The 14,214-nt window shown below is 37.8% G+C and overlaps 1 protein-coding gene across 3 annotated transcripts in view; it reads left to right on the top strand.

The window, feature by feature from the left end:
• Positions 1-14,214, top strand: part of CDH13 (cadherin 13) — a 487,393-nt gene that overhangs the window by 409,120 nt on the left and 64,059 nt on the right. The gene's annotated exons all lie outside the window — the stretch shown is intronic.

Below are 14,214 nucleotides of genomic sequence, written 5' to 3'. Positions count from 1 at the left end.
TCCACTTCCCATTTTTTGTTATGGGAGGTGCAAGAGAAAAGAAGTGTTTCTGCCTGTATTTAACAGAAGGTAGTGCATGTTTCCATGCATACATGCAGCCAAGAAAAGCATCTAGTTTGTTTCTGTAAAAGACTCCCTTTAAAGGCAAGTACTAGACTGTAGCTGTCTATAAATGCAAACAAACTAGGCACTAGTCAGCAGAAATAAATGCGTTCAGCTGCATGTTGCACATCTGAATTATTTATTCAGAAATAATAAGCATGGTTTGTCAACACTTACACAGAGGATTATCTGTGTTACATAGTAAAGCTATTGTCATGTCTTTGCTGACTAATTTGTAAGTGTTCAGGGAGCACCTTATTCGCTTTTCAATGCCCAGAGTCCAGGATATAGGTTGAAGCTCACTTATTCCATAAATTTATTTTTCTTAAAATCATAAAGTATGGCCAGCATTACAAATGTTAATGCTACTATTATAGGATAATAATTTAAAAATACCAGTGTTCTCAGAGGGCTCCAGCAGTGTGTCATTTCCCTGCTTTATTAAAATGAATGAACAGATGTACAATTTATTTCTGCTGAACTATCATCTAAATTCATAAGCTATTTCTCATGTGTCTGAAATCCGTGTTGGTTTCCCATTTTCTTTGCCTCAGAAAAAAAAAATAAAAAAAATTACACTCTCACATTTATCACTCTGGGGATATAAACGAGAAGTATACTCTCCACTTCATTCACTTTAGACTAATATCCTCAGTACAATTTAAATCCCATCTCTTCAAGCCTATTCAGCAAAACCTAGGCACTGGAACACCCCAGGATCTGATTGCAAAACTCCCTTGCCTTCTACGTTGAAGGCTGGCAGGTGGACTCTGAAGACACTATCTGTTCTCTCTGACAGAATGAGGTGGCACTCAGCTGTGTTTAATCTTTTTGGTTGGCATTTACAATGCCACTGGAAGCAATGCAATTTCTTAGCAAAAAGTTGGGGAAAACAAACAAGGAAGGAAGGAGCAGATAATGACAAGTAAGAAGGAGAGGTGAGGAGGTTGGGCATAATTGTAGTGAAATTTGTAGCAAAGGAACACACATCGGCTTGCCCCAACCAGTGACAAAAATGTGTCTTATTTGTCTTGTGGCAGTGTACAAGCATGGCAGGTGCTCCCTGGAAGTGATAAACAAACAAAACAAGGCAGTGCAGAGATTAGATGGAATAAAATTATGGAAGCTTAAAAGCACATGAAACAGACACGTTGCCATGGGAAAAAATGAGTATAAAAATCCCAGACAGTGTGCTCTCAGCCTATTGCCATTCTTATTTGTTGGCAATGTTTGTGGGCAATGTAAGGGTGATATTTTGCACTAATTCCATGTGAGGAAAGAGTGGATAATATGCCCTGGGGGTGCTGGCAGCATTTCTTCTGTAAACTGTGTTTCTAAGAGTTTATATTGTAAGTGAGCTGTAAAAATTTTCGATGGTTTTGTAGTTGACAACAGAATTCTCAGGCTCAGATATTTTTTTTTTCTTGGTTTGTTTTTATTTTTCCCTGATAAAAATCACTTTGGCAAAGGGAGTAGTGGAACAGAATGTGAATCAATCTGCTTTCTTCATTTCATAGTTGCTCTGGAATTTAAATGCAGACCTTTAAATACTTCTTTGCCAGACAATTCTTGAACATCATGAAGTAATGGTTGAGGTTTGTAAAGAAGCATGATTTTCTTTAGAAGATGTCTCTGTAGTGGCAGGAGCAGTTTGTCCCCATGCAACTGCTAAGACAGAGTTGTTAATTCCGTAGTAAGAGGGGAGGAGTTATAATTGGAGCAGATATTTACAGTGACCACATTGCAGACAATCTCAAAACAATTAAATTTGGGTATCTGGTTCCCTTTCAATCCTTCCCTAAGCTGAGATCATAATTATTTTCCTCTCCTTTTTCCTTGTGTTTTCTTGCCAAAAGAGAATGGTACAAGATAGGAAGGCAAATGTCAGAAGTATAATTTTCATCTTTTATCTGCAGAAGGGAGGGCAAATGTGATTTTGTAGCTAGATACTGTACCTCTAGCAGTCAGCCCTAAATCCATTGTGCTGAAGAGTCCTGCATGGTGAGGAGCTTGAGACTGGGAACTCAGTGAAGGATTTCCTTCCTATCACTTGGTTTGGGGCAAAGACTTTTATTTTATTTTATTTTATTTTAGCAATCAAGTTAGCTTCATGGAAGTTAATGAGTATATCTGCATTTAAAATGTTAGAAAGCTATGAAAAGTGCTTCGTTCCCCTTTCTGCTTTGGATTTTGGACTTGGTCCTATCATGAAATCTGCAGGGGAAAGGATCTCAAGATATAATGACATTCTGTCCTCCTATCTGTACAATTTCTAGTATTTGTATATCTTATTTTCCCTTCAAGAGCTTTGAAAGTTCAGTCTCCGTGGTCCTCCAGCAATCTATATCAGTACTTCAGCTACCCTGAAGTTTTGACTCATCTGTAATGGCAATTTTTCTTGCCTCCACTGAAGCCCATTGCTTCTTGGCCTTTTCCACTATGAAGGTGGCACATAGACAATTCCCTTCTCTACAGCAGCCCCGTGTGTATTTTTGCTATGCAGGTTAGTTCAAGGCCAGGAGTGTGAGAAGTCTGCCTGCTCTCCAATTGCTCTTTGCCTTCTGTAGTGTGGGCAGGAAGCGGGTGCAGTACTACAGCTGGGGCTTCCCAGTGCTGAGCAGATGGAAGATTTCCTGCTTCTGTCTTGCACACTATACTTTTTCTTACACATCTTCATGCAGTTTTGCTGTTTTCACAACATTAAATTGCCTTTATTGTCCACAATTCTTTTCCAGTAGCAGAGTAAGTGACAAAACTAACATCTGCCATATGTGGTTTCTTCTTCTTTCATCCTCACCACAGGAGGGGAAGAGTGTATGGATTTTGAGCACTTGGATGCAGCTGTTTATTTTCTTCTTATATGTGTGGTTTTGTGTTTAATACAGAGAAATTGATTAAATCATCCAGATGTTTTCTTTTTAGTTATTTTGGGTTTTGTTATGTAACCAACTGAGGATATTTCATATACAAATAAGAATGTATAAGCACTGGCTAGGGACCTTTGTGTCATAGCTAGGCACACTGTGATCTTCTCCATGCGATTCTGCTAATATACCTAACTTCTAACCTGCAATTAGCCCATAGTTCCTATTTTGGGTTTCTCTTCAGCTAAGGGAGTTTGACAGCTGAGTCAGGCTTTCTGCCGTGGGCAAATGTGCAGAGGGGCCTAGGAGGAGATTCATCAATTCCAGAGTTAGTTCTGAGCAAGTTTCGTTAATGCTTTATAAGTATATAGCATTTTTCATTCCAAAGAACCCCAAAGGAACATACAGAAAATGGATCCTCTCCATGGGCAAGCAGAAGATTAAACTGCAGCTTTCTGCTGCTTGCAGGGAAAAGGGAGTCTTAAGACTTCGTTTCCTTTATTAAAGGATCCTACTCAGGAAAGCTGCTTTAATTTCTAAAGGAGCATGTCCAGTAACAGCTAACCCTGGTGTTGTAGTGTTACCCTCAAAATCTTGTTGTTGGGCAAAGGGAAGTCCACTTTGGCCAAAATTTTATTGTTAGCATAATTGAAAACTAATCCAAGGCTATCCGATCCCAACAGCCATTATTAATCCAGATCTAATGACAACTGGAAAAAAAAATCCTCTGTGCAGAAAAAGTGTCAGTAATGATAGTAATACAGTTATAAAATTGTCACACATGCTTCTTGGTTTCTACTGCTTTATATGCTCTGTATGCTCACCTTTTCCTGGTTCCTCTGAGTCTTAAAGGTGGTGGGTCCAATTTAAGTCCAAAGAAAACAAAGTTGCAGGCAGTTGGTGAACGGTTCCTACAGAGCAAGCCTGACCAACCTCTGTCCTGTGGCCTTGCAAACTCACAACTTAGGGCTATTACTAGCAATGGCAATACCATGTTCCCATATTGCTCTGTGTTATCTAGGACAGCACTTTGGGCCCTATTCACAGAAAAAGAAGTTTGAGTATATCATGGTTGATGCAGAGTTCGTGCAACTGCAGCCTCTTGTCTTCACTGCTGCGGGAGTGAGCGAGTGATGTGCTCCAACACATTTCTAAGTGTGATGGAAGCTCTCCATCATCATTAGTCCACTGAAACTGTGTTAACCAACCCATCTGTGTGTCAGAAAGCAGAGACAGCGGCTGTGGCAGCAGCCTCTGGACTCAGAATAAAGAATATCAGTGATCATCAGGATCGTTACATAGGATGTAAAACTAACCAGTAGGAGTCAAACCGATCTGCTGGGCCTTTGTATTCATGTGAGAAGTGCCTAAGGCTTTCAGGGACTAGTAAGGGATCTCTTTTATAGTTCATCCCAGGCACAGTGTGCACTGCTTCCATTAGGGCACACACACAAGGGTGCTGGGCAGCCTTAGTGTAGGACCGTGGCATAACATAAGTAATCAAAGCCTCTGCATGGAAGAAAAATGAAGTGGGACTCAGCTAAACAATATTAAAAATCTACCAAAGGCAAAAGAAGAACTAAAATCTGGCAGTGGCAGGAGGGACAAATGGAGAGAACTAAGAGGTTTTCTCTGAGCCACCTCTAGCATGTGTTACAGGGAAAAATGCTCTGAGCGATGAAAGCGTGTGTGTGTCTGTGAGGATGTTTGTTATACCAGTTAATACAGGAATCTCTTCCTCCTCTGGTTTTTCTTTCACCTACAAAGCTCAATGTCCCTGACTTTATGAGTGAAAATATCACAAGTAATTGAAGCTGCAAATCCCAGCAGAATATTAAATTAGAAATTAAGCAAAAATGCTCATCAGTTGGAGCACAGGAATCCTGGGCAAATTTTCTAATGCAGTGGTACAGCAATTGGAATAATTTTTTCCTAACTGCTTCACTAACTAAATTGATTGAATTAAATGTGTTCTATGGTGCTAGCTAACCTCTGACCCCAGTTACTCAGGATAATCAGGGGGGGTAATCAGCCTGCCATGATCTGAGCTCCAAAGGAACAAGAATATTGTAAGGTTCAGGGAGCCTACGCTGGCATTAATCAGATGTCATCAGGGCTTGATTATAAATCCTAAAGACCACCAAATTGATACAACATGGTTTAATTCACTAAAAATTAGGTATCTACATATTAATCACCAAGAAGAATATCTGAAAGTGATTGCTTTTCTACTAAGTGAAGTCAGGTGTCAACGCTTTGGAATGTCGCACAGTTTTGTAATAAATATAATGATCAGCATCAGCACAAAAGTAGCATTAGCCAGATTAAAAAAGATTTTGTTCTAACCTCAAATAGATTTTTCCTCCTGTTGGAGTTTACAGCTCCACTGAAATAATTCTTCATGTTTCAACTCTAATTATGAGCTTACTCAGAAGCAAGAAATAGTATATGTTTCAAGCTACCTGCTAACACAGCATTTTTCTCACTTCCAAGTGAAGAAAGGGTGGCTGCTTACAGTGTGTCATACAGCTGTGTGTAGGAATTAAGTGATATTTATTGTCCCTTAAAATTACTTCCCTCAGAACTGGCAAGCTCAGTTGAAAAATCTGTATCTAGAAATTTGCGTTAGGATCCAGTTAATTACTGGTGTGCTTGCTTGCTCTCTTTGGGAAGAGTTCAGTGTGGCAATTTTGATGCAGATGTATTAGCATATTATGTAGATACTTGCTACAGAAGAAGGAGAAGCAGTCTTAAGAGAGAGTAATAGCACAGATGCTTAATAAACTAATTTTCTTCATACGTGTACTGACTTAATGAGCATTGATCCTCATGGAAAAGATGTATTTATTTTTTTTATGTAAACCAATGATATTATCAAATGCTTGTTTCTCTTATTGGTGTCACCTGTGTTTCCTGGGAATTGCTTTTATTTGCAATAGAAACTTGATTTGCTTGAAATTAGAGGGCTTACACCACTTCTCAAGGATTTTTGAGCATGCTGCCATGTTAGCTGTGTCTCGATGAAGACATTGTATAAAGTCTGGACATTCCAGCAAGTCAGCTTCAGTGATTACTTGCTGTCTAGATGCACTGGACTTTCTGCATATGTTCAGACTAACTGTGGAGCAGATTTGTGCTGATTTTCCTTACATTCTATGAACACACTGCAGTGATGGTCTTTACAGGCATGATAATCATGATGTGCCATGCCACTGGTACAGGCCATTTGCTGTTAATGTTCAGGTAATCCCTGCAGCCCATACATGATCGTTCTGGTAGGCTTGATCCACTGTACATAAGCTTCATGGTATGCGCAGCTTTCTGTCCAAAGCACACGTGGTGCCTTGACCTGTCTTAACTTCCCTTTTAATTCTTGGTGTTCAGACACATAAAGTGAGACGCACTGCCATCAAACTTGTAGTTGTTCACCTTGTCCAAATAGCTTAGAGAGCTATTCAGTAGCTTAAGAGAGAGTTCAGTATCAGGGTATATAAAAATCCTTAGTTCATTCTTTATCTTCTGTATTAATAAAAAGAACCAAATGGCACTTATTTATTTACAGCAACACTTATCCAGCTGAGGTTGAAAAGGTGTTTGTGTTTAAGAAGGCTGTGTGTACAGAGAATGTATGGTTAGGTGTACATAAATTGCAGGTGAAAAAATGAAAGAGCTCTCAATGTTCTGTCTGCAACATTCTAGACAGGAAATAGGCACACAATGGGCACTTACAAAAGTAATGTTTCGCTTTTCTTTTTTACAAATATTTTTCTTTCAAGAAGAGATGAAATGAGCATTGGCAGAAAGAGCTGGGCAGTGGGAGATGGAGACCGTGGGTAACCTTAAAGCAGAAGGCAATGAATCCATTTAGCATATCTTTGCTTTCTTCCTGACCTTTTCCACATCTCTTCAGAGCCAAACTGCGTAGCTGTCTGCTCCATGCTTCAATCACTCTTCAGCACTGTAGGTCTCAATATATGCTTAAATCTCATGTGTTTTCAAAGCAGGCCACCTCAGCTGCAAATGAACTTCTCTCAAACTGCCTTTTGAAAGCTCACATCACAGTACTGTATGGGGAGGCTCAGATCACTCCATAGTTATTAGTCCGATAGGTTGCATTTATTTCTGTTATTCTCTCTTCTTGATCTTGGAAAAAACTTGTTGTTGTTGTTCTAATGCGGCTGGAGACCCCAGGACCTAGCTGTTCCCTTGTCAGATTAACTAACAAGAACACTGTTTTCCTGGATGTTCAAAATAAGATCAAGATGTTTCTGCTATGGAAGGAAAAAACAGAAGAGAGACTATTAATCATGAAAATTCACTTATGTCTGTGATCTCTGAACTATTCTCCTTGTATACATTTATACACCTCCTTTTTGATATAGCAGTAATATTCATATTCAGTGTATATTGTGTAAACAGGATGTAGGCTAGACAATCTACCAGAATTACTTTCTATCAGAAAGTAATGCATATGCAGTAGAAGAAACTGTGTGTGGTAGACTTCATTCATTATTTTGCTGGTAGTCTTGGAACACTTGTGTTCAGATGGACTGAAACACGGAGTGTTGGCCTAAATTCTCCTTTCCGCACCCAGTTTTCCTCAGAAAACAAAATGCTGGCTAGAGATTTCGTTTTTAAAATTCAGACAAATTCTGTATCACTGCAGATAAAACTGCCTGTAAACTTCCATCTGTACCTCCTGCCTCCACTGGCACAGTGTGAAACTTTGCAGAGTTCTTATCTGCTTCCAAAAGAGAGTTTTCAAATCGGACTAACTTCAGTCGGCTCTCAGCTGGAGGGGCTTGTAAATCTAGGGCATCTCATCCCCATCAGTTGGCACAACCTGAAATGCCAGAAGTTTGGGGAATTGACGAAATTCACTGCTAAAATATTCTAGAGATACCAGTTGCTTTGAATGGTGCTGTTAGGCACTGCGCACCAAAGATCACGTGAAGAAGCTTAACCACTGTCAAAACATCTGTTGTTGGCAGCATGGGTTGTGATCAGCTGTAAGCTGGCACAATGAATAACTACCTTCTTGAGAAAAAATCGCCATGTCCTCTCTGACCGTCATTAGCCTCAGCAAGAACTCTATGTGGATTGATGGGGGAATTCTTGTAAAATCTTTCTGCTCCTAAAATGCAGTGGAAGAGACTGAAAGAAAAATCCAGCTATGGTCATTTTATCTAAAAAATACATCCAGGATCTTAGAAAGAAGATAGGCTTTCCACTGCTCTTGATGGAGAGAGCAATTAGGAGGAAATAATACTTAGCTAGGTTGGCTGAATACATCACAAGTGGTCTCAAACGTGAAAAGCAAATTTCTCACTGGTCCCTAGGTAACACTGTTGCTGAACCAGGTGAATAGGTGTAGTTTGCTCTTTCAGGCTTGGTCAGATCATCATTTTCTCTGATGCTGTTGTTTTAAATATAAGGTTTGTTCTTTCTAGAGGGGTGTGGGAGGAGATTATTTGGCGAATAAGAAAAGAACGTCACTATTGCTTTGGCTTGTTCTCAAAAGTACCTAAAGTGTAGTAAATATTATAGTCACCTTTCTGTCCACCTGGAGAAAGAGTATTTTCTGTGATCTGACCATCATTCTAGAAGTATTCATTGCATTTAAGGATATTTGAATTATTCTATAAATAAATTAATGCATGTTGTATTTATAAGTGGAAAAAAAGAGAATGAATCCTTTCTAAATGTTTTACATATGCTAATAATAATAACAATAATAATAATAAATGCCTTCCTTTTGAATCTTTAGACCTCTGTACTACATTTGGTGTATTCCCATTAGGTAATAGGCTTTGATGCAGGCATTCAACATATGATTAAAATACGTTAGAATTCTCTTTTTGCCTTCATTCCAGCTTCAAGAGGTGGATTGAGAAGTAGTCAAAATTTTGTGTAAGCAAAGGTCTTCAAAACAACTCCCCAAAGTAGCTATTTCCAAGTGTCCTTCACAATCACTTACAGTCTCTGAAAGGCCTTTTATTCTACTGCAAGCATGTAAATGAGGGGATAGGAATACAGCATCATCTCTGAAAGAGATTTGAGCCACTGTTGTGGGGAAAGAAGCAGAAAGGAAAATTCTATTCATTCATTTGTGAATTTTATGAGTATCTTACTCTATAAATCTCTCAAAGTTTTCTAAGATTTATGATGTCTGCAAGAGAAATAAAAAGCTCTTCGCATGGCCACTTTGGCAAATTAACAGGCAATTCCTGCTGCACCCGGCAGGTCATCCATCCATCTATTTTACCCTGTTACACTTGTGTTCTGTTCCTGCCCTACACCACCATGAGTCCTAATACCTAGAGAGTTCTTCAAGAGATCCAACCGAGTCCTGGAGATGGCTTGGCTTCATTACGTGGAAGGCTGCTCACAGAAGGATTTGTACATGGAGCATGGGGAAACAGCCTGATTAATGAGTTTTGTTTCTTTGTTTGCTGCATTACTTGGACTTCTTAGCAGTGCTTTTCCAAGCAGACTGATGAGCAGCAAAACAAGATAAAGTCATGCTGAAACCCTCTTGCCTTTCCTTTCATCATTCATGCATATAATATCAGCATTGCTAAGCATCTTTGTGTTTTTCAATAACAAGGCACAAATTTATAGAACCTGCAGAAATTATAGCCATATTACGGAGAGCAGAATTTAATCTCTGGCCTTCCATTTATCTAATTAATCCTTTGGATTTGTTGCTGTTTTTGCAGGTGGCAGCATACAGTGAACACAAATATCCATTTGGTGTTTCATTATTGAGAAGTACTTCTGTTTTGTAAAGTAACTGGCCTGTGCCTTGAAAGATCACACAGCATTTACATTGCATAGCCTGTGAAATTAATTCCGAAGTAAAAAGGGAAAATGCATCCAAAATGATTACGGTCAATTTCATATGTTCAGAAAGATTTTTTCTAAGCTACAATTGAATTCTTTCTGTAATTTCACTAAGGAGATGGAGAATATTATGTACTTAGAAAAAATACAGAATAAACTAAAAGACACACTTTAAGTTAAGAAATAATGTAATGCCTACAAGCCCGCATTATAGCAGTAAGAAAATGACAATTACTAAAGACTGTTCAGGTGACTCATAGCTTTAATTTGTGTTTTGCATGTAGTTTACACCATCAAATTCTTGTCATGCTATGATAATGCTTTATATTTACAGGGTATCTTTCACCTAAGTGGCTTCCAAAGTGCTTCATGCATTGCTCCATGTACAGATTACATCAATTTAATCCATTACATTAATACAGCTATCTCTGCAGCAAGGTACAGCAGCTATTCGAGTCCATATGGTAAAGGCTATGCACAGTTTAAAGAGAGAGAAAATACCTTCAAAATCTGTAGAAGAGATTAGGGAGAATGTACTACTAAATTACAATTTGCCCTGGCCACAAAATTAAAAATAAAATTGCTGGTGTGAAGAGTTCAGGTTGGCTGCAGTCAGTCAGGTTTTCTGTTTTATGGCCCACCTGGAGCCCCCAATACTAGGGCAGCACATGTGGTCATTGTGCTGAAAAGGTGACTGAAGAATCATCAGAATCACTTTGTTCGATGCTTAAATGTTATGGTAAGTATTTCCAGCTAGTATTTATTTCACCTGCCTCACGTCTGAAGTCTGATGAGCTCTGAGCACCAGATTACTTGCTTTATTGTTAGCCAGCAAGCTGGGCTTTGTGTCCCAGTGAATTTCACAAGAAATTCCACATTAGTGACATAACATCCTAATTCCTGATTGCTTGAATATGCAAACCTTTGTGATTACTCTAAAAATCTATTTGTCTTTGGAGATATTCCAGATACAGAGCTACAAAAAATACATTATTTTATTAACAACAAAATATTGGCCACTAAGGTGCACACATGCTGAGTGACAGCATGTGAAGTAAAAGAAGTAAAGACAAACAGCAAACAGATTGCAAAAGATTTCTTAAGCTTGTTCTTGTATTTTCAAGAAAGTAGATAGAAAAATGTGGTTGTAAAAGGTGGTCTTCAGTGAAGAAGGACAAATACAATAATACAATTTCCTAGGGGAGTTTGTAATGGAGCTGTGTGAATTAACATATCCCATTATTTCTCATCTTTTGTGATATATAAATGGGGAAACAAACAGATGATGATAACACAGAATACCTTCAACTGGAATGTTACCCTGATTAATGCAAACTGATGTGCAGTTTTAATTTGGTTGTTCTTGACTGGGAATCACAGCGTGTAGAATCCTAATGAGCCATGGAGTAGCGATCACCAATCCCAGACACGTATATCTCACGTTGTGTTTGCTGCTTGTGGCAGCTCTTTAATTTAGGTTATGTCAGCAGTCCACTCTGAGGCAGACGTTTTTTAGTGACTTCATAAGGGCATTAAGGTTATTCCTGCATGCTCATGTCATTGCTGGACAACAAACACTGAGGTGATTCTGACGCAGTTAAGTGCATTTGTTGTTCTGTACTCTGTTCTCTGCTCAGTAAAAAAACCCTCACTTGTTATGGAAGCTTTAAATAAGACTGTTGGATAAGAAATTGGATAAACCTCCAAATATGACACAGTGACTAGAACTTGTAGTCTGTATTAATGATAAACATAATTATATTTTTTATTAATATCAAAATTAAATGTTTAAATGACAATAAATGACAATTAAATGGCAATGTGGCATATCACTCACAGAGCAAGTTAACCTTACATATTCAAATGCTTGGTTGTGAACATAGCTCCTTCCAGCCAAATGTAGCTCTGTCCCAAGGCCTTCCAAATTATTATTTTTAATATGGGTCCAGATTATGGCAGTTAAATAAAGTTCTGAACTCATCTATTTTATTCTTAATTTATAGCGGTGCTTAGGGGATGTGCAGATATTTAAAAAGAGTAAAATCAATTAATTCGTGATCCAATTATTTGTGTTAGCCCCTGTGGGGTTTTATTTTAGAGCATTGGATCAGCATCTCCCAGTTAAGCACTGTGCTTTGAGAATGTAAAGCTTTCATGTTGAAATATGATGAACCTGTGGTTATCTTTTCCCTATCTGCAAATTTAATTCCTTTTTTTTTGTCCTTTAATGGTTTTAAAATTTCCTTCTTGCCTTATGTTTTTGAAAGGGACCTCATATAAATACAACAGATTTTTCTAAATAACAAGAAGCTTATTTTTTATATAAAGGTGACATTAACAGGCAAGAGAGTTCACTTTCTAGATCATATGCCCTGTATTTTTCTGAGCCTCTATGTTTCACAGTAGATATTTAGCTTTTGCAATCACAAATCTGTGATTTATTACACTTTTCATGTTATAAATTTAGAGTAGACCCATATGACAACTTCTGTGATTTGATCATTCTGCTTTTTCATCCATCTTGAACAGAATTTAGTCTAATGTTCCAGACAGCTTCAAATACCCCCTGCGTTTATATGGTCATTTCTAAAATGTAGGGAATGCTAGGGGCGAAAGTACCACTATGCTTGGAATTATCCATCTTGGCACAGCCTTTGCCCATAGACGTTGTCATTTCCTTGATCTGCAGGTGTCAGAAGCTCTGCAGTTTTATGCCCCTAGCAAGTGTACGTGCCCTTTCTGCATTGCTAATTCACTGCAACTGAAGCTTCTGAGAGCCCTTCCTAAATAAGGAGAAAATAAGAGTGCAGAAGAGAGCCAACCCCAGCTGAGATACCTTTGAATTAGATATCCTTAAAATGACATTAAATATTTTTTTGAGATAGGTGGCACACCACAGCAACCTTTTCCATCACAGTTTGTCACTGGTGGATGAAGCATACTAAATTTATCTCACTGGCTTCATAATTATTCATCTAAATAAGATAAGACAGATTTTAAAATATTTAACCCTAACAGGTCTAACTGTTCGCCAGGTGATGGAGGGAGTATTGAACACTTAGTTGAATCAGACTAGTGGCCTAAGGACAAGACTTTCATGAAGGATCAATATGAATTAGGAGCAGATAAGATAAGAGTTAGATTCTTTACTTTTCACTTCCTTGAAACCTTGGCACCATTTTACATAGTTTAATAGGAATTATTTGGTATCGAACACTTGTTGAGAAAAATTCTGACCATTATGGGTCGGCTGATGTGTTTTATACATGATCAAACTGAGACAGTAAGAAATAATACAAAAATATCAGACTAATCATTTATTTTCAGTTAGATTAAAAGGTATCCAAGTATGTGTTCCAGTGACAATGTTTTTTGCTGAACAGGAGGGAATACAATCTTTGTAATAATTCCTCTGTTATTTTCAACATCCTGAATAGAGCATTTCTCTTGATTCACTTCAAAGCAGGAGAAAATATTGTTATATTATCATTTAACGTTAATTAAACTGCAAATGAGCTTAATGATCTGTCCAAAACAAAGCTCAATCACAACCTGTTACATATTAACTATCAAAATCAAAAGAACCTTTAAATTCTTTGTTAAATGTACCAAAGAGGAAGGAGATAGCCAATCATTAATGTCATCCTTTTATAAAATCAGATTTGAGGCTGGATAACTTGAATTGAATGCACGCAAATTGAAAAAGGGCTTACAAATATAAGTCAAATTTGTTGGAAGAAATAAATTATTAAAAAAAAAAAAAAAGATAACAGCAGATGTAGTTGTCTCCTCTGTAATTTACTATCAGGAAATATATTTTACCTACTATATGCCCAGATTTTGAAATCTCTATATTAGTAAAATACCATTTTCTCACATTCTCACAAAATCTTCTGTAGTGTTATGACGATGTGGTCTTAAGACAGGACAAGAACATCTGTCTATTCAGGTCCTGAAGTCGCTGGAGTGATTTTTGCTCTTGATTGATATATCAAGCATTGCCACTGACAATGTAGCTTTTCAGTAGTGGAGGTATATCAAAACCTATTCGCGTCATTAAGGTTTGTAATTTTGAACTTTTGAAGGCTTAATCCCCAGAAATGCTAAGATTCCCTAATAAACCAAAATAGTACTGCCGATGTTCAGCTCTTCTGAGGATTAGGTATGTTATCATTCTGGTTTATCCAGCTCTAAAGCAGGTATTATCTTATCACTCTTACATACAATCCTTTTAGCATGTCAACTGTAAGTATTTGAAAGGTGAGGAGTGTTATTAAGTCTGACCCTTACAAGCTTTTTGAATGGTTTTCTTAATGTTTGTTTGTTTTTTTTTTTTTTTTTTTTTTTTTCCTACATAAATAAGATTGATGTTATACACTGTTTGGCTGGACAGTAAATTAGAATT

Source organism: Aythya ferina, assembly GCF_964211825.1.
Source record: "Aythya ferina genome assembly, chromosome: 12".
Taxonomy (NCBI): domain Eukaryota; kingdom Metazoa; phylum Chordata; class Aves; order Anseriformes; family Anatidae; genus Aythya; species Aythya ferina.
This window is presented reverse-complemented; position numbering and strand designations above follow the sequence as displayed.